Source organism: Puntigrus tetrazona, chromosome 13 (assembly GCF_018831695.1).
Source record: "Puntigrus tetrazona isolate hp1 chromosome 13, ASM1883169v1, whole genome shotgun sequence".
NCBI lineage: Eukaryota > Metazoa > Chordata > Actinopteri > Cypriniformes > Cyprinidae > Puntigrus > Puntigrus tetrazona.
Window position 1 is genome coordinate 21,824,476 of NC_056711.1, and position 19,082 is coordinate 21,843,557.

Below are 19,082 nucleotides of genomic sequence, written 5' to 3' on the forward strand. Positions count from 1 at the left end.
CCATGCAGCACTGTAATGATCCGGAGCTCTTTACAGAATAAAAACACAGACCACCGGAGGAGGATTCAGGTCAGAAGAAGAGAAGACAGACTCAGATACCGGTCTGATGACGTCACGCCGCTTCAATATGACGTCTACAGCTTTATAAGAGACTGTTTGAAGGCAGCTTCGCAGGGTTTAAAGGAAAATATCAATAATGCAAACTTCATCAAATAAGAGAGCAGCTCAGTTTTATTCCATGCAGGTTATAAAAACAACTACTAGTTCAAAATATCAAGTTTTGAGCGGCTAAAATAACTGGAAGCCAGTGACCCGCGTGACAGACAACATTCTCTGAAAAGAAATGACAATAAATAAATAATAGGGCAAACGTTCTGAAAGCAATGTTTATGGAACGTTATTATAACCGTATTAATGTTGAAATGCATTCTCATAGCATTGAGAGGAAACACTGAGGTCAACGTTTTCACTGAACATCATAATGTTATAATATCATTTGCGTCGAGGAATGTTTGAGAAACGTTTTTGTAACCTTTAAATAACCTTCTAATCATGACAAGAGATGGACACTTTAGCCTTCGTAGAATAATGCTAATAAACGTAATTTAGAGCAATATAATATTTATACAGCATTTGTGCATCATATTTTGGTAAACATTGTAATTGAATGCTTATCTAACCCTTTTTAAATGCTCCTAATAGTTTCAGAACAATCAGAGAGGTTTAATGTTTATAAGACCAGGAGAAGGACCTTTGAATGAAGATACAGAGCCTTGCTGTTTATTACGCTAGAGCTGCGTTTCTTTCGTTTGGTGTAGATTTCGTGGCCTTGTGCTTTCTCTCTTGTATTGTCACCCAGTCCTCTGGAATTCTCAAAGGTTTTCTTCATGAAGTTCTTAATTAGATTGCTCTTAACAGCGAGTTAGAGTTCATCGATCCCAGCTGTTTTCCCATTCCAAGGCTTTATTGATTACAGATGTCTAGTGGCTCTCGGACACTATTTTGTGCTTATCAATTGCTTCATGGGTCTCTCGGGACGCCTTTAAAGAGCAACAGGTTATGGCTTATTTTGCTGAAAACTGAAATGACTGTGAGCCGATTTGACACGAGCTGAAATAAATTGTTTAAATTGAGCTGCTGAGAGTTGGGAAGCTGAAAAGAGCTGTCAGTGGTTTGGAGCCGAAGCATCAGCTCGTGTCAGTATTTGTGTTCGAGACAGATGGACGGCTTATGAAACATTAGTACTGTCAGTCTGTCACTAGAACTGAGAGAGGAACGGGACAGAACCCTCATAATGAAAAAATCTGTACCGCCTCATTAGATAAAGGAATAGTTCAACCAAAAAAGATAATGAGCTCAGCCTTTAGGGCATTCGATATTAGGATGAGTTTGATTCTTCATAAGGTTTGTAGAAATGTGTCTCAGCAATGGAAGTGAATGGGTGCCGTCAGATTGAGAGTCTGATAAAGACATCAGAATGATCCGCAGCGCTCCGGTCCATCGGTGAACGTCCGGAGAAGACAGAAGATCAAACTAATTCAGCGTTAAGATGTTTTTAACTCGGATATGAGTCTGTAATCCATAATAGTGTTCTGTATCTGAAAGGAGAGAGTTTAAAACAGTCCAAAACAGCTCTAAACTCGTGTCTGGTTATTATGGAAAATATAATTTGAACTGTTAAAAACATCTTAATTGTTTGATCTTCTGTCTTCTCCAGATGTTCACTGATGGACCGGAGTGCTGTGGATTATCATGACTCTCATTCTGACGGCACCCATTCACATCCATTGCTGAGACACATTTCTACAAACCTTATGAAGAAGCGAACTCATGCTAATCTCGAATGAACTGAGGGTGAGCACAATTATTATTTTTGAACAAACTGTTTCTTCAATGGAATGCAACTCCATATATATTATAAGTGGCATCATTTAGTGACACTCGTATCAGCATCCGCTTGCATTTTGCCCCGAAAATCTCATTGTGTTTGAAATAAAACGGGCCCAGAACAACATGAGAATCGGCGTTTTTTAATTTGCATTTTTATTTGCACTTTCCTCTTTCTCCTGCACATCGCCGCACACATCGGCGTGTGTGTGTGCGTCCAGCTGTTGAGCGGGAGGCCGTGTGGTTGTTTGAATACCAACGTTTCTTCCGCGCCGCTGCATCCGTCCGTGTTCCCGCAGTAACAATGTGAGCGGATTACTGATCTCCTGATAGCCCTAATGTCACTGGGGTTGTGCTTGCCAACTGGCGTGCAGAGAGGGACATGATAATGTGAATGTGTTCCAGTCAGAAACCAAAGTGCTAAATCCCCTTGGACTTATCAGAGGCCGGGAAACCCATGTGCGTCTGCTGTGGAACTTGTTTACAGACTCGTGGGCTTCTGTGCCCGACTTCACTCTTCGTAGTCAGAAGAAGAAGCATAATGAGCTTGTTGATGGTCTGATGATCCCCGCTGCGTCCTCCGGTCCAAAACAGCCAAACTTTTATAAACCCTCCTCAGGTTTCTGCCAAAGTCAGGGACGCATTATAGACGTTTACGTTCACGGTGACGCAGGATAGGTCTGTAATGTGAGAAAAAAGCTGGATCTGAAGCTTAAGAGCAGGCAGAGGCTGTGTTAGATGAGGTGTTGCCGTTCATTTAGCTTGTTTTCAACATAAAGAGGTAGCACTTTATTTTACTACAGTATGTACTTATTATAGTAATTACAATTACTAGGTAATAACTAGGTACTAACCCTGAACCTACCCCTAATCTAACCCTATTTTATATTGCTAGTACTTTTTTAAGGTAGGTAGACTGTAAGTAGCCCATGGTAATGTGATGAACACTGGAAGCAACGCTGCAAAACTACAGCAGATTATAAAATTATAAAAAGTGAGAGGCAGTGATGCAGCACGTTCTGAGATTACCGTGCGATGGGAACAATCATTTAGTTTTTGCAATTTGCAAAGCGATGCTCTCTTCCATTTACTTTTTCTTCTTTTGACAAATTAAACGCTGTGAGAGAAGTTTTGAGATGACATCATAGTGAAGAAATAATCGGATGGGGTGTTCTGTGTAGCTAGGGTGTTGCTGTGGTGTTCTTTGTGGTTGCTAGAGGGTTGCTAGGGTGTTTTGTGTGGTCACTATGGCAAATCTAGTGTCTTCTGTGTGGCCAGGGTGTTGCTAGGGTGTTCTGTGTTGCTTGGGTGTTCTTTGTGGTTCTTAGAATGTTGCTAGGGTGTTGATTGGGTGTTGTGTGTGGTTGCTGGAGTGTTGCTAAGATGTCCTGTGTAGCTAGAATGTTGCTATGGTTTTCTTTGTGGTTGCTAGAGTGTTGCTAGGGTGTTCTGTGTTGTTTGGCTGTTCTTTGTGGTTCTTAGAGTGTTGCTAGGGTGTCATGTGTGTTAGCCGGAGTGTTGCTAGGGTGTTCTGTGTAGCTAGGGTGTTGCTATGGTGCTCTTTGTGGTTGCTAAAGTGTTACTGGGGTGTTGTGTGTGGCTATGGTGTTGCTATAGTGTCCTTTATGGTTGCTAGAGTGTTGCTAGGGTGTTCTGTGTAGCTAGGGTGTTGCTATGTTGTCCTTTGTGGTTGCTAGAGTGTTGCTAAGGTGTTCTGTGTAACTATGGTGTTGCTAAGGTGTCCTTTGTGGTTGCTAGAGTGTTGCTGGGGTGTTGTGTGTAGCTAGGGAGTTGCTATGGTGTCCTTTGTGGTTGCTAGAGTGTTGCTGGGGTGTTCTGTGTAGCTAGGGTGTTGCTATGTTGTCCTTTGTGGTTGCTAGAGTGTTGCTAAGGTGTTCTGTGTAGCTATGGTGTTGCTAAGGTGTCCTTTGTGGTTGCTAGAGTGTTGCTGGGGTGTTGTGTGTAGCTAGGGAGTTGCTATGGTGTCCTTTGTGGTTGCTAGAGTGTTGCTGGGGTGTTCTGTGTAGCTATGGTGTTGCTATAGTGTCCTTTATGGTTGCTAGAGTGTTGCTAAGGTGTTCTGTGTAGCTTTGGTGTTGCTAAGGTGTCCTTTGTGGTTGCTAGAGTGTTGCTGGGGTGTTGTGTGTGGTCACCAGGGAGTTGCTAGGGTGTTCTGTCTGGTTGAGGTGTTGCTGTGATGTGCTGTGTCATTAGGATGTTGCTTTTGTGAGGTTGCTAGGGCGTTGTTTGCTGTAGCCGTGTAGTTTCAGTAGTCTTTTGTGATTTTTTTTAATTAAAGTCAGTGCTGCACAGGAGTAGGCAGGAACCACTCCACATCCTCCACATGAATCATCATCACTTCCAATCAGCCAATCAGGAGAGCTAAGAGAATTAGAGAACAAAAGACTCAAAGCTCTTATATTTAGAATTATTTATACCTGCCATTAAAAATAGACTGATTTAAACTCTTATTAAGGCACTTGAGCTGAAGCACTCGTTACTGTAATGACTCATTCGATTCGTTCTTACACGCTTCTCTCATGATACGTGTCCAAATACATACTACTACATTTTTCAGAATAAATTAGCTAACTGAACAGACTGAAATCAGAAGAAATGTTGAGGAAGAAGCAGTCGAGGGGAGTCTTCAGGTCAGGTACTGATGGATTTCTGTTGCTGGGAATCTCAATCTGACGTGATCGTTTTGTACAGCCACAATTTTCCCACATGGCCGGGATCAGGATCAGACTGGAGGAATCACATGCTCTTTGAGAGGCTGTTCTGTGTGTCACATTAATGTTTAAAGCTCTTATTCTGCTTGTCACGATCCAGAACCTTCTGCTGTTTTCTTCAGTGTGAAGAGATCCAACAGACCCGAACGCCTTTGAAGAGATCCGTCTGAGTTAAATGGACAGTATTTGCGGCGTCGTATCAATTACCACATTTCAGCACAAATTATAGTCATATGATTTCATAAGTGTTGATGCCAGCCCAGTACAACAGTGTGTGTACTGTAAAATACATCGGCTACAAGTTTAATCTAAGCAGCTCCACAGAAGACAGTAGTGTCTTCATTCACGAAGCAGGTTAATGTCATTTAGTTTCAGGTCAGTCTGTCTTAGTGTTACGAGAGTTAGGGTTATTTATCTAATTCAGCTCAATTCAGTTTAAGTTTTCTTCACATTTGATAGTGTCACTGCAGATTTTTAGGCCTACTGAACATTAAAGGTCTTTTAGACACCAACATGTAGATCTCCACACGGTGTGCGTGTTTGATAGATGAGTCAAAAATGATTTCATTTTTTTAATTTGAATTCGAAATAAAAAAAGTAGCTTGAATGTGCTTTAAATACTAAAACAACCAAGACTAAATAAAATAAAACTAACAACTGAAACCTTAAAATAATACCAAATAAATAAAAACATATATTAGAATAAATACAAAAGCTATTGAAAATGACAAAAACATCACAGAATAATTAGTGCTGTCAAATGCAGTTAATTGCATCCAAAACAAAAGTTTTTTGTTTGCCATATATATGTGTGTGTACTGTGTGTGCATTTATTATGCATATATAATTAGATACACATACTACATATATATTAGAAATATTTACCTGCATTTATATATAATCATAACATAACACACACACACACACACACATATATATATATATATATATATATATATATTATAACAGATTTTTCTTTCTTTATCTTCTGTATTTATATATACATGTATATTATGTATATTATGTGAACAAAATGTTTATTTCGGATGCGATTCATTGCAATTAATTGCTTGATAACAAAAAAAAATTATGAAGCTTTATATATCAAATTTAAATATACAAATAAAATACAATCTAATTCAAAATATGAACACAAACTGTAATAGTATATATCAATGGTACTAAAACAATCATTTAATTTCCAGTGGAACTGTTCACATTTTTTTCCTTTAAATGCAGAAGTGTATAAAAGCGCCTGTCAAATGCATAACTACTGAACCCAGAACATTATTTGGATCGATCGCTCCTTTAGGTATATATTTTTTCTGGCTGTCCTTGTTAATAGTCCTGCATCCTACTTTCTGTGTTTTGTTCGTCTCTAAGGGAAGAGGCTCGGTGAAGACGGTCAGAGACATGCAGGAGTTACTGAAAGAACTGGGTCAGGAAGAGAAACACCCGTGATTCCTGCAGGAGAAAAATAAAGTCAGACAGATGGATGTCAGTGGCACACACACACACACACACACACACACACACACACTGATTCAGATCTGCTCACACAATAATTATCATGAGGTCTGTTCACATTATCTCTCATGCACTGATGCTCAAACTGAAGGTCTAATAAACAATGAAGCTGCTAAACACTTTCTGCAAGTATAAAAAACCTATAACAAAACATGCATCAGCTATATACGCACAATTCTCTTTTTATATTATTATATTTATGGTATATTGTTAAATCTATTTAGAGTAAGTGGGAATATTATAATGATTTATATATATGATTATATAAATAAATAAAACTGATTATTAGAGTACGTTTTGCAATAAAAATACTACTTTACATTTTTACCGTTAATTCATAAAATCTGCCAACATTTCATGAATTTAAATTGCTTCTAATTCTACACCAAATTAATGTCGTTGATGCCATTTGAATGCATAATGCATTATAAAAAAATTATATAATGTGTTAACATCTCATGAATAATCATAAAAACAATTTATAGATTATAATATTTGTGTATTTGTGATTATAACTTTTCAAAATATAATACAGTGCACATTTAGCAGAACACTGCTTAAAGTGCACAAATAGCATTTATAAGTAATATCAGATATCAGATCAGAATATTAGTAAAGTAACACAAGTAAAATAGCAAGATATGAGACTTATAATGCATTATAACTGAGAAATATAATACTCTGAAAAGCTATAATATATATATATATATGAAATATACAACATATTATAATGTTATTTCATATAATGCCTTAAGAATACCCTTATAATGTTTTGTAAATACAGGCTTCATAGAAAGTGAGCGATAAGATTTCTGAAATCTGCAACTGAAGTGATATTTAGATGTATTTACAGTTTTATTGTATCTCATAGAGGACATGGAGGAATTTTACCTGCGGTTACGGATACATAAATAACACTGAAATTATTTCAACATGAAAAAAAGTCAAAATGTGAACTTCAAACTGCCGCTATAGGTGACAGCAAGTGACTGATTCATTCAAACAATGTTAATGAGCGAGTCAGCGAATCATTAATGCAAGCGATTTGTTCAAAAAACTGATTCATTCAATTAAACACTGTCTATTGCTAGACGTGAAACAGTGCCTTGATCTTTGTTTGGGACAAAATTGTGCAAAAACAGACAACATAGTGCGTTAAATATAATCTATTGTGTCTAAAATATAGAAGGCTGAGACTTTGTTGATTTTGACGTCTTCTATCCTCATGTGTGAATCGCTTCGGATTAAAGCATCTGTTAAATGACTAAATGTACAACGTAATCAAGTTAACACCACATTTTTTAAGCTTGCATAAAATGCATGATTTCTGCATTTGTTATCGCGCTGATATCTGTTATATATCTCTTTGTGTGACATAGATGAACTGTATTAAATGAATATTATTATTGCTTTGCTTCACGACACCACCGGCACACGAGGATGGTGTCTGCTCTCTTCACGCCAGACGTGTTTTTCTGAGGGTTTGTATTCATGGGATTCGTCCTAAGTGTTTGTGCAGATCTAAAATGCAGCAGCACTGCTTTCACTCTCATGAATACACAGTCCAGCTTTCTCCAAATAGACAAGATCTGTTCTGTCAGCGACGGATTTGGACACACAGACGCACATATGTGAGCTTTCTATAATCTGATCCCGTCTGAAACAGAACAGGACCGTTCTCTAGCACATTTAATCAGCTACATGTATGCATAAACTAACCAATATATACACAGGCTAATATTTTAGTATAGGTGTGGTTGGTTTAAAGTTCATTTAATAGTTGTTTTGATGTGGGGAGCGTGTGTAAACATGCTGTTTGTGAGTGATATGGATGACTCTATTATCAGACGCTCTCATCATTGTTTTTATTGTGTTTTTCCACGCTCTGGTTTAGCTGGGGATCAGATTAGCAAATTCAGCTTTTATTATGGACAAATGAGACCTGCATATGGGACGTGTGTTTAGAAAATATGTGTATTTATACAACCAACTGAAGAAGATTACATGAAAACACTGACCGTCATGGTAATAAAGCACAAAATCTGCTGTAACAGTGCAGAAAAGCTGCCAAAATACAGTGCAAAAAAAAAAAAAAATCATGAGCAGTGCAAAAGTATTGGCACCCCTTTTCATATAATGCAAGGGTTGTTGAAATGAAAACATCTTTAGTGCTTTTTTTTTTTTTCTTCTTGTTGTTGTTAAACCTGTTCTTCAGTTTCACAGATGATTGACATTTTAATAAAAAAATGCTTCATTATTTTATTTAATGAAATAATGCATCAATTGAAAACCATTGCTGTCTGGGTCCAGAGTTCCAACAGAAGTGCACCAGAAAAGTATTTATTAGTATTAATGAATCGTATTTTGATCAAATGACCAAAAATCTGTTGCCAATCAGAAAACGAGCCGAGACATTTATCTAACACTGTGATATTTTTTACAAAAAAATGCATTCATTATGTATGTCAATTAACCTATAAGGAAAAGTTTCTTATTTTTATACACTGCGGCTGCACCATTAACATTGTTTTTAATTTGATCTAAACAAAGATTATTAAACGTACTGTAACAAACAGTTTGTAACCTGTATTTATTCAGCAATAGTGTATTAGTAGCATGCACATTTCCTGCATAGCCACTTTTTAATTGGTGGAGCGTTTCTGCTACTCTGAGATACTCTGAAAACATGTTCTCCAGGATTGTGTGCATTGCACTTGGACTTTGTAGAAGTTAGTGACAGCAGCTGCCACCGCCGCTGTACAGTGACCCACATGAGGATCCGTTTATACTGTACCTTCAACATTTTTCTGGAAGAAATGCTGCATTATTTAATAGAATGCAAAAATGGCAGTATTTTAAGAGACTTCCTCCGCTGGTGCTCTTCCTGAAGTTTCATCCTGAACCCCGTACAGTCTGACACACCAAATACTAGTTTGAAAAGTTTGCATGTATGTATTTGCTGTATATGTATCAAGCTTTTATGGCTCATAGAGAGAAAACAGAGGGACAAAAACAGCTCAGAGACTCAGAGACTAATTCAGTGATGAAATTCTGATTGTAATGTAATTTAAATCAATGAGATCTTTATAACAGAACCACAAAACAAGTCATGAGGGTCAAGGATGTATACATCACCTGAAAGCTAAATTAATAAGGTTAGGACATTTTTTAGGTTAGGACAATTTTAGAAAATCTGGAATCTGAGGGAGCAAAAAAAATATTCAGGAAATCATCTAAAATTGTCCAAATGAAGTTCTTTTTAATGCATATTACTAATAAAAAATATGTTTTAATATATTGTAATGTACAGAATATCTTTGTGGAGCACAATCTTTACTTAATATCCTAATGATTTTTGGCATAAAAGAAAAATCTATAATATTTGACCCGATTTTGCTACAAACATAACCAAGAGACTTTGTTTTTGTGGTCCAGGGTCACATACACTTAAAAATAAAGGTGCTTTATGATACCACGGAAGAACATTTTTGTCTAAATGGTTCCATAAAGAACCTACATGTTTCACAAAAAGGTTCTTTGTGGCTACAGAAGGTTCTTCAGATCATAAAAAGGCAAAAAAGAAAGATTGATCTTAGACTGGATGCCAAAAATGGTTCTTCTGTAGCACTGCTGTAAAGATCCTTTTAAGCACTTTTATTTTTAAGTGTAAATATAATATATATTTAATACTATATTAGTAATATTTCTCAGTAAGAGAGCTGAAGAAATAAAGTCTGCTCAGAAGATGTGAGATGTTTCGGAGGAACAGTGAAAGTGAAGCTCCTCAAAAGATCCTGGTGATCAGATTCTTCTAGAAAATGATTGATGGAGAGTCAAGTAAAAGACAGTAAGAGTTGATCTGGAGATATGACCTTTACTTGATCAGAATCAGTCCAGATTTACACTGAAAGAGCTTTCACCGGATTAAAAAAGTCAGAAGGCTTGAAGGAGATAGTGTGTGAAACAGAGTTAATCTGTTGAGGAGATGATCTTGTGATCAGCTCATGATTCTTGTGATGGTGTTAGTTTCTCGCCGCTGGTCTGTTGTGTGTCGTTCAGGTCGAGAGCCGATGATAGATCAGTTTTGACACATCGAGGACGAGGAGCAGGTGATTAAACCACCCCAGCTTCTCCAGGTTCGGCTTCTTTTGCTTGTTTTTCATTCAGCTTTTGTGTCCGGCGTCTGATGCACCACAAACACAGAGCTCTGAGGAACACAGGTGCGCTGAAGGACTCCTGATGCTTCGAGGCAAACTGAACGAAGCCAGCCGTGAGGTTAAAGATGGAGACTGTGGAGCAGGTGTAGCCCAGAGGGACCTTGTTTATGAGCCTTCGGTCAGTTTGAGAAGATGAGGTGTCTGTAGCAGGTCTGACGCGGGTAGACTAGCGCTGCCTAGATAAATTAAATCAAAACAAAATTTACATTTAATGAAATAATTAATTGCTCTGTGTGTTTCACGTGCCAAACAACTTCCCAAATGTACAATAAGAAGCACTTATAAAAAAGAAAAAGAAAAAAAGGTTACATTACAAAGGTTTTGCATAAAAAAGGAAAGTAATAACATGTAATTAAATATAAATAATATAGAAATATAGAAATATAGATAATTTTATAGAGAGCCATTGTCAGTAGTATTTTACAGTTGCCATTCTAAATAAAATAAATAAAATGAAATAAAAATAAAATAAAATAAAATTTTTCAAAAAATATTTTTTTGCTATTTTGTGTGAAACATTACAATAGTAAAGTCATTTTTATTATCATTATTATTATTCTTGAAAGTGTGTTTTAGACAAATTGAGTTTTGGGGGAAAAAAGTGATTTTTTGGCATATCAATACCACAAGATGTAGTTTTTAATTTTAATTTTCATGGGGCTGGGCTCTGTAATCTCGCAAACAAAGACGGCAAATCTGGATTGATTAATTAATTTATTGATAATTTAAGTTTAAAATGAGTTGAATCAGTATTTGGCAGAGTATTGTTTTCCTCAAATCGTGAACCCTAGTGAAGACCACATTCACACTGCAGTCATCTTCTTTCAATATTATTGTTTCGACAGCAGATGAGAGCAAAACTTGAGCTGAAATAGAGCCGATGTCTCCTGTACTTTTGCTTCTGAGATCATTTCATAACTGATTAAGTTTAAAAGAGACACTTATTGAACTGATTTGAATTAGCAGTGAAATGAATTGATCTGAACAAGGACACTATTGTATTCTGTAGGGCCAGCTTTTAGCTGGAATTCTTTTCATTTTATTTCAAACGTTCATGTTATTTTCTTGTGTATTTCTCTGAAGCTGCTTTGAAAGCATCTATATTGTATAAAGTGCTTTATACATAAACATAAATGGTCTTTTTCACCTCATTCTCATTATTCATTAAGCTGGCATTTACAAATGCCCTCAAACAGAACACACACACACACATCTATGTAAAAGAGGGAGTTGCATATATTTAATTAGTTTTTTTATGTATCAGTTAGTTATGAACCACGCATTCTAACCCTAAAGCTTTCTGTTATTATTATTATTATTATTATTTTGCAACCAATCAATCAATATAATAGATTTTGAAAAGAGAGGGCAATGTAAAAAAAAAAAATATATTTTACTGCATTTAATTGTATTTTTATACCATTTATAATGAGGGCTTCACAAAACTAAGAGATTTGGCAATTTCACCAGATTAGGTCACTTATGGGTCTAAACGTGAACTTAACATAGACATTAACATTCTATTGGATTGTTTACAATTACAATATTTATTTATTTAATTAATTCTAATAAATTGTATTATTTATTTGGTTTAGTTCATTTTTTGGGCACATTCTATATTGCTTTTATACTGTACACAGTGTTATAAATACTGTAACCATACTCTATCATAACCACTGACCCTAACGGGAAACACACGCACACTCACAGTGTTATTCTCACACACACGTTCTCTCAGACTTAATGGAGTAAATGAACAGCAGTGACTCTTGTTTCCCAAACTCAAAGGGTTAGGTAGGGTTAGAGTTAGGATAGCTTAGGTCAGGTCAGGTCAGGTTAGGTTAGGGGAGGTTATGGTTAGGTTGGGTTAGGTTAGGTTAGGGTTAGGGTTAGGGTTAGGGTTATGGATAGGGTTAGGGGTTAGGGTTAGGGTTATGGTTAGGGTTATGGTTAGGTTAGGTTAGGGTTAGGGTTAGGGTTAGGGTTAGGGTTAGGTTTGGGTTCGGGCTAGGGTTAGGGATAGGGGTTAGGGGTCAGGGGTCAGGAGTTAGGTTAGGTTAGGTTAGGTTAGGTTAGGTTAGGTTAGGTTAGGGTTAGGGTTAGGTTAGGTTAGGGATAGGGTTATGTTAAGTTAGGTTAGGGTTAGGTTAAGTTAAGTTAGCTTAGGTTAGGTTAGGTTAGGTTAGGTTAGGTTAGGTTAGGTTAGGTTAGGGTTAGTGTAGGTTTAGGGTTAGGGTTAGGTTAGGTTAGGTTAGGTTAGGTTAGGTTAGGTTAGGTTAGGGTTAGTGTAGGTTTACGGTTAAGGTTAGGTTAGGTTAGGTTAGGTTAGGTTAGGTTAGGTTAGGGTTAGTGTAGGTTTAGGGTTAGGGTTAGGGTTAGGTTAGGTTAGGTTAGGTTAGGTTAGGGTTAGGGTTAGGAATAGGGTAGGGTTAGGGGTTAGGGTCAGGGTTTAGGTTAGGTTAGGTTAGGTTAGTTTAGATTAGGGTTAGGGTTACTGTTAGGGTTAGGGTTAGGTTAGGTTTAGGTTACGTTAGGTTAGTTTAGGTTAATTTAGGTTAGGTTAGGTTAGGTTAGGTTAGGTTAGGTTAGGTTAAGGTTAGGTTTAGGTTTAGGTTAGGTTAGGTTAGGTTAGGTTAGATTAGATTAGATTAGATTAGATTAGATTAGATTAGGTTAGGGTTAGGGTTAGGGTTAGGGTTATGGTTATGATTAAGGTAAGGTTAGGGTTAGGGATAGGTCAGGTCAGGTTAGGTTAGCTTATGGTTAGGTTAGGTTAGGTTAGGTTAGGTTAGGTTAGGTTGGGTTAGGGCAGGGTTAGGGTTATGGATAGGGTTAGGGTTAGGTTAGAGTTCGGGTTATGGATAGGGTTAGGGTTAGGTTAGGTTAGGTTAGGTTAGGTTAGGTTAGGGTTCGGGTTCGGGCTAGGGCTAGGGTTAGGGTTAGGTTAGGTTAGGTTAGGTAAGGTTAGGTTAGAGTTAGGCTAGGTAGGTAGGTTAGGTTAGGTTAGAATAGGTTAGGTTAGGGTTAGGTAGGGTTAAGTTTAGGGTTAAAGTTAGGATTAGGTAGGGTTAGGTTAGGGTTACGGTTAGGTAGGGTTAAGATTAGGGTTATGTTAGGTTAGGTTAGGTTAGGTTAGGTAAGGTTAGGTTAGGTTCTGTTAGGGTTATGTTAGGTTAGGTTAGGTTAGGTTAGATTTAAGGTTAGGTTTAAGGTTAGGGTTAGGGTTGTCTTAGGTTTATAAGGTTAGGGTTAGGTTAGGTTAGGTTAGGTTAGGTTAGGTTAGGTTAGGTTAGGGCTAGGGCTAGGGCTAGGGTTAGGGTTAGGTTAGGTTAGGTAAGGTTAGGTTAGAGTTAGGCTAGGTAGGTAGGTTAGGTTAGGTTAGAATAGGTTAGGTTAGGGTTAGGTAGGGTTAAGTTTAGGGTTAAAGTTAGGATTAGGTAGGGTTAGGTTAGGGTTACGGTTAGGTAGGGTTAAGATTAGGGTTATGTTAGGTTAGGTTAGGTTAGGTTAGGTTAGGTTAGGTTAGGTTAGGTTAGGTTAGGTAAGGTTAGGTTAGGTTAGGTTCGGTTAGGGTTATGTTAGGTTAGGTTAGGTTAGGTTAGGATAGGTTAGATTTAAGGTTAGGTTTAAGGTTAGGGTTAGGGTTGTCTTAGGTTTATAAGGTTAGGGTTAGGGTTAGGGTTAGGGTTTACGGGTTAGGGTTAGGGTTAGGTTAGGTTAGGTTAGTTTAGGTTAATTTAGGTTAGGTTAGGTTAGGTTAGGTTAGGTTAGGTTAGGTTTGGTTTAGGTTAGGTTAGGTTAGATTAGATTAGATTAGATTAGATTAGATTAGATTAGATTAGATTAGATTAGATTAGGTTAGGTTAGGTTAGGGTTATGATTAAGGTAAGGTTAGGGTTAGGGATAGGTCAGGTCAGGTTAGGTTATCTTATGGTTAGGTTAGGTTAGGTTAGGTTAGGTTAGGTTAGGTTAGGTTAGGTCAGGGTTAGGGTTATGGATAGGGTTAGGGTTAGGTTAGAGTTCAGGTTATGGATAGGGTTAGGGTTAGGTTAGGTTAGGTTAGGTTAGGGTTCGGGTTCGGGCTAGGGCTAGGGCTAGGGTTAGGGTTAGGTTAGGTTAGGTTAGGTTAGGTTAGGTTAGGTTAGGTTAGGTTAGAGTTAGGCTAGGTAGGTAGGTTAGGTTAGGTTAGGTTAGAATAGGTTAGGTTAGGGTTAGGTAGGGTTAAGTTTAGGGTTAAAGTTAGGATTAGGTAGGGTTAGGTTAGGGTTACGGTTAGGTAGGGTTAAGATTAGGTTAGGTTATGTTAGGTTAGGTTAGGTTAGGTTAGGTAAGGTTAGGTTAGGGTTAGGTTCGGTTAGGGTTATGTTAGGTTAGGTTAGGTTAGGTTAGGATAGGTTAGATTTAAGGTTAGGTTTAAGGTTAGGGTTAGGGTTGTCTTAGGTTTATAAGGTTAGGGTTAGGGTTAGGTTTAGGGTTAGGGTTAGGTTAGGTTAGGTTAGGTTAGGTTAGGTTAGGTTAGGGTTAGGGCTAGGGTTAGGGTTAGGTTAGGTTAGGTTAGGTAAGGTTAGGTTAGAGTTAGGCTAGGTAGGTAGGTTAGGTTAGGTTAGGTTAGAATAGGTTAGGTTAGGGTTAGGTAGGGTTAAGTTTAGGGTTAAAGTTAGGATTAGGTAGGGTTAGGTTATAAGGTTACGGTTAGGTAGGGGTTAAGATTAGGGTTATGTTAGGTTAGGTTAGGTTAGGTTAGGTTAGGTTAGGTTAGGTTAGGTAAGGTTAGGTTAGGTTAAATTCACAATTGCTAGAAGAAAATATAGAATTGCAAGGTATAAATTCACGATTGTAAGAAAAAGAAATTGCGAAATATGAAGTCCGGGTTACCAGAAAAAAAGTTCGTATCACACAATTCAGAGAAACACAATCAGAATTGTGAGATAACAAGTCACAATAAGCTCCTTTTTTATTTTCTTATTCAGAACCGGAAATGGGCTTCCATAACATTTACATTTCAAATTATTCATTCATCAAAAGAAACTTACAACTGAGAAATACAATCAGTGATTCATTATAAAGAGGCAAACAGACACAGCAAGTGCTTGAAATGCAACGTTTCAGGCACTTCAGGAAAGAAAGCAAAGGTTTTGTGTTGAAGTCAAGTGATGAGGGAAGAGATGAGTTTTCTAACACAGTCCCTGCAGACCGTCCCAATACAGCAGATATAATGAGACGAGCCGCTCACGTACAGCAGTGTGTTATTTATCATGTGTTATAAATCGATTCTCCTCCAGTCGTAACTATTAAACTCTGCTTTTGAATGTTTGATGCGATAATTGAGCTCCAGGATTGATCTCAGCGTAACTCAGAGACAGTTCAGAGTGTTCCTCGAGCGTCTGACCTCCACGAGATCCTCAAACCGCTCGATATCAGACCGAGAGAGTTACAGCGGGGCCTGGTGATGATGGATGGAGCCTGTGTGTGAGTGTGTGTGAGTGTGTGTTATCTAATAATGATCAGTTATTTAATACTAAGCAGTGGCAGCACTAAAAGTGGCAGCGAATACATATGTAATGTTACAAAAGATCTGTATTTGTAACAAATGCTGTTCTTTTGAGCTTTCTGTTCATCTGTGAATCCTGAAAAATAAAATGTATCACGGTTTCCACGTATATTGAGCCGCAATATGTTTTCAGCATTGATAAAAATCAGAAAATGTTTCTCGAGCAGCAAATCAATGTATTAAAATGATTTCTGAAGATCGTGGGACACTGAGGAGTAATGATGCTGAAAATCACAGAAATAATTTACACTTATACATATTCACAGAGAAAACAGGTGTTTTAAACTGTAATAATATTTAACAATTTTTTGGAATATATTTAAAATTTTTGATCAAATAAATGCAGCCTTAGTGAACATAAACCTTTCAAACCATCTCAAAACAATGATACACACAAAAATATCACCATTTATTTATTTGAGAAATATTCTGAAAGGTGATATTAAATTAAATTAAATTAAACAAAATTAAATTAAATTAAATTAAACGTTTAATTTAATTTGACTTATAATTTAATTTAATTTAACAATTTAGTTTTAACTTTTATTTAATTGAATTTTTAATTGAATTGAATTGAATTTTTAATTTTTAATTTTTAATTTTTAATTTAATATTTAATTTTTAATTTAATTTAATTTAATTTAATTATTGCTATCTCGTCGTATAAAAAATGATAAAAATAAAAATTGCATTAAAATGAAAATAAATTCCACTGAAATTGAGCGCACTGTGTGCAGCAGTTTTCTCAGCTCCTCAGAGTCTGTCTGTATCTGAAAGCTCAGGGCCGTTGAAGTGTTTACTGAAGCGCTAAATTGTGTTGTCCTTCAGATAAAAGCTCAAATAAGCTCTTTCTTGTGGATTTTATGTAGTCTCTTAAACAGGATGAAGAACCATGCTCTGGAGAAATGGAAAAGCATTTGGGGGGATGTTTGTGTGAATCTGAAGTTTAATGCTGTGTCTGTGAGGGGTGTTTAATATTCATGATGAGCAAAACTGTGGCCCAATGAGATTTCAATGTGGGCGGGGCTTAAACAGAGACCGTGAAGAACAAATATAAAGGATTTAATATAAAGTCTTTTTATTGGCGTTAAGGATTCCTTGAATCTGTAAAGTTCTTCACAGACGTTTCTCTGAGAACAGAATGTATATACAATTACCAACCATACTTTATATAAACAACAAAAAAACAAAGACAGCAAAAAAACACATTTAAAAGCATGAAATTAAAATGAAAAAAATTCTAATCAGGTAAAGGTAAATAATTGCATCAAGTAAGCAAAGATAATATAAAGTATAAAAGGTAAGAAATATAAATTGGTATGCAAAAATAAAATATAAATAATATATGAAATAAGGTAAAACAAAGTCAAATAAAATGAGGTAAAATCTAATGAAATTCAGTGGTATACAAAAATAAAAAATGAAATAAAACTCAACAAATGAAACTAAATAATTGTAATTCTTATTTCTATACTGAAATTCATTTGTATGTAAAATAAAATACAACATTAAATAAAACAAAAAAAAAAATGTTAAATGAAACTCACTGGTGTTAAAAAATATATATATATTATAATTAATTAAATAAAATTATACGAAATAAACAAAAATAATAATTTTATAATGCATACGGAAATTCAGTTATAATATTCATTATTTATTACAATGAATTTTATTTAATTATATATATATATATATAATTAATTAAAATTCATTGCAATAAATAAATGAATTCCTTGATCAATCAATCTTTATAACAATACACCCCTTTCTTATCTCATTGATTCGTATCGAATCATTTAATCCCAGAATCAATTCAGTTAGAATCACAGTATCTAGAAGAGCTTTGTAGAAGGTGATGAACGGAGAGAAATCAGCAGGTCCACTCGTCTTCAGTCATGTGAGAATTTATTTCATGTTTAATTCATCTCCGGTCTTCAGGCTCACATACAGTACCAGCTCATCCATAAAATATAAGCATGTGTTGTTTTACTGGACTCTCCGTGTCATCAGACCCAGTTCACGTGTTTAATTCATTAATAACCCTAATGATTTATTGACACTTTTATTGCTGCTGACTTTTATTTATTGATTTTAATTAGTGCTGTCAAATGATTAATAGTGATTAATCCCTTCTAAAAAGAATGTTTTTGTTTACGTAAAATATGTATGTTTACTCATATTTATTATGCATTAATAAATATACACACATACAGTATATATTTTGAAAATATATAAAATATTTACATATTTATATTATTATATTTTATACTATATATAAATATAATTAATATACAAAGTTACAATTTTTCTTAAATGTATACATTAATTTGTTTGTATTTACAGTATATATGCATAATAAATATACACAGTACCAACTCATATATTATGCAAACATTTTTTTAAATTTTTATACAATTAGTTGTAATTGAATTGAATTGAATTGAATTTTAATTTATTTTAATTTAATTTAATTTAATTTAATTTAATTTAATTTAATTTAATTTAATTTTTTTTATTACTTTTTATTTTTGATACAATTAGTTGTAATTTAATTTAATTTAATTTAATTTAATTTAATTTATTTTTACCTTTTGGAGTAAGAAAATAATAAATATTGTTCGGTATGTTGTTTTAGACCGCTTATATACTTATAATGCCTGAAAGAATCAGGAAAAAGAGTGAAACAGGAATCATTTAATATTTGTTGTGTGAAGAGATTTTTGAATACAATACAATACAGTTATATAGTTATTTCATTATTTTATGAGTTTTTTTATGTATTTTCTCCAGAAAATACATAATAATTACATAAATACAAAAACATATACAGTATATATATATATATATATATATATATATATATATATATATATATATATATATATATATATGCATGTATCTATATATTTCAATCTTCAAAAGATTTCAATCTTCAAACCAAGCTCATTTGGGGAAAGCTACCTGTGATCGGGTGTTTATTAAGATGTTTGTTTCCTTGTTTCTCTTCTGTTGGTTTGAGAGCGATTCATCACACGCTTCATCTTCTGCTGTTCATTCATCTTCATCACATCTGGAGAAATATGAAGCATCATAACTCTCTCTCTTCTGTTCATTCTGATGAGTCTTCATTAAAACAGCCTGGCATTCAGGAACTAAACGGCTCTA

General features: G+C 35.4%; 1 protein-coding gene across 2 annotated transcripts in view; it reads left to right on the top strand.

Moving 5' to 3' along the window:
- Positions 1 to 8,541, top strand: part of LOC122357026 (cilia- and flagella-associated protein 46-like) — a 50,047-nt gene extending 41,506 nt beyond the window's left edge. For both annotated transcript variants that reach the window (XR_006252411.1, XR_006252412.1), the window contains exons 29-30: positions 1,718 to 1,854; positions 6,003 to 8,541. The gene's annotated coding sequence lies outside the window, so the exon portion shown is untranslated. The remainder of the gene's footprint in view (positions 1 to 1,717; positions 1,855 to 6,002) is intronic.
- The last annotated feature ends 10,541 nt before the right edge of the window (positions 8,542 to 19,082 follow it).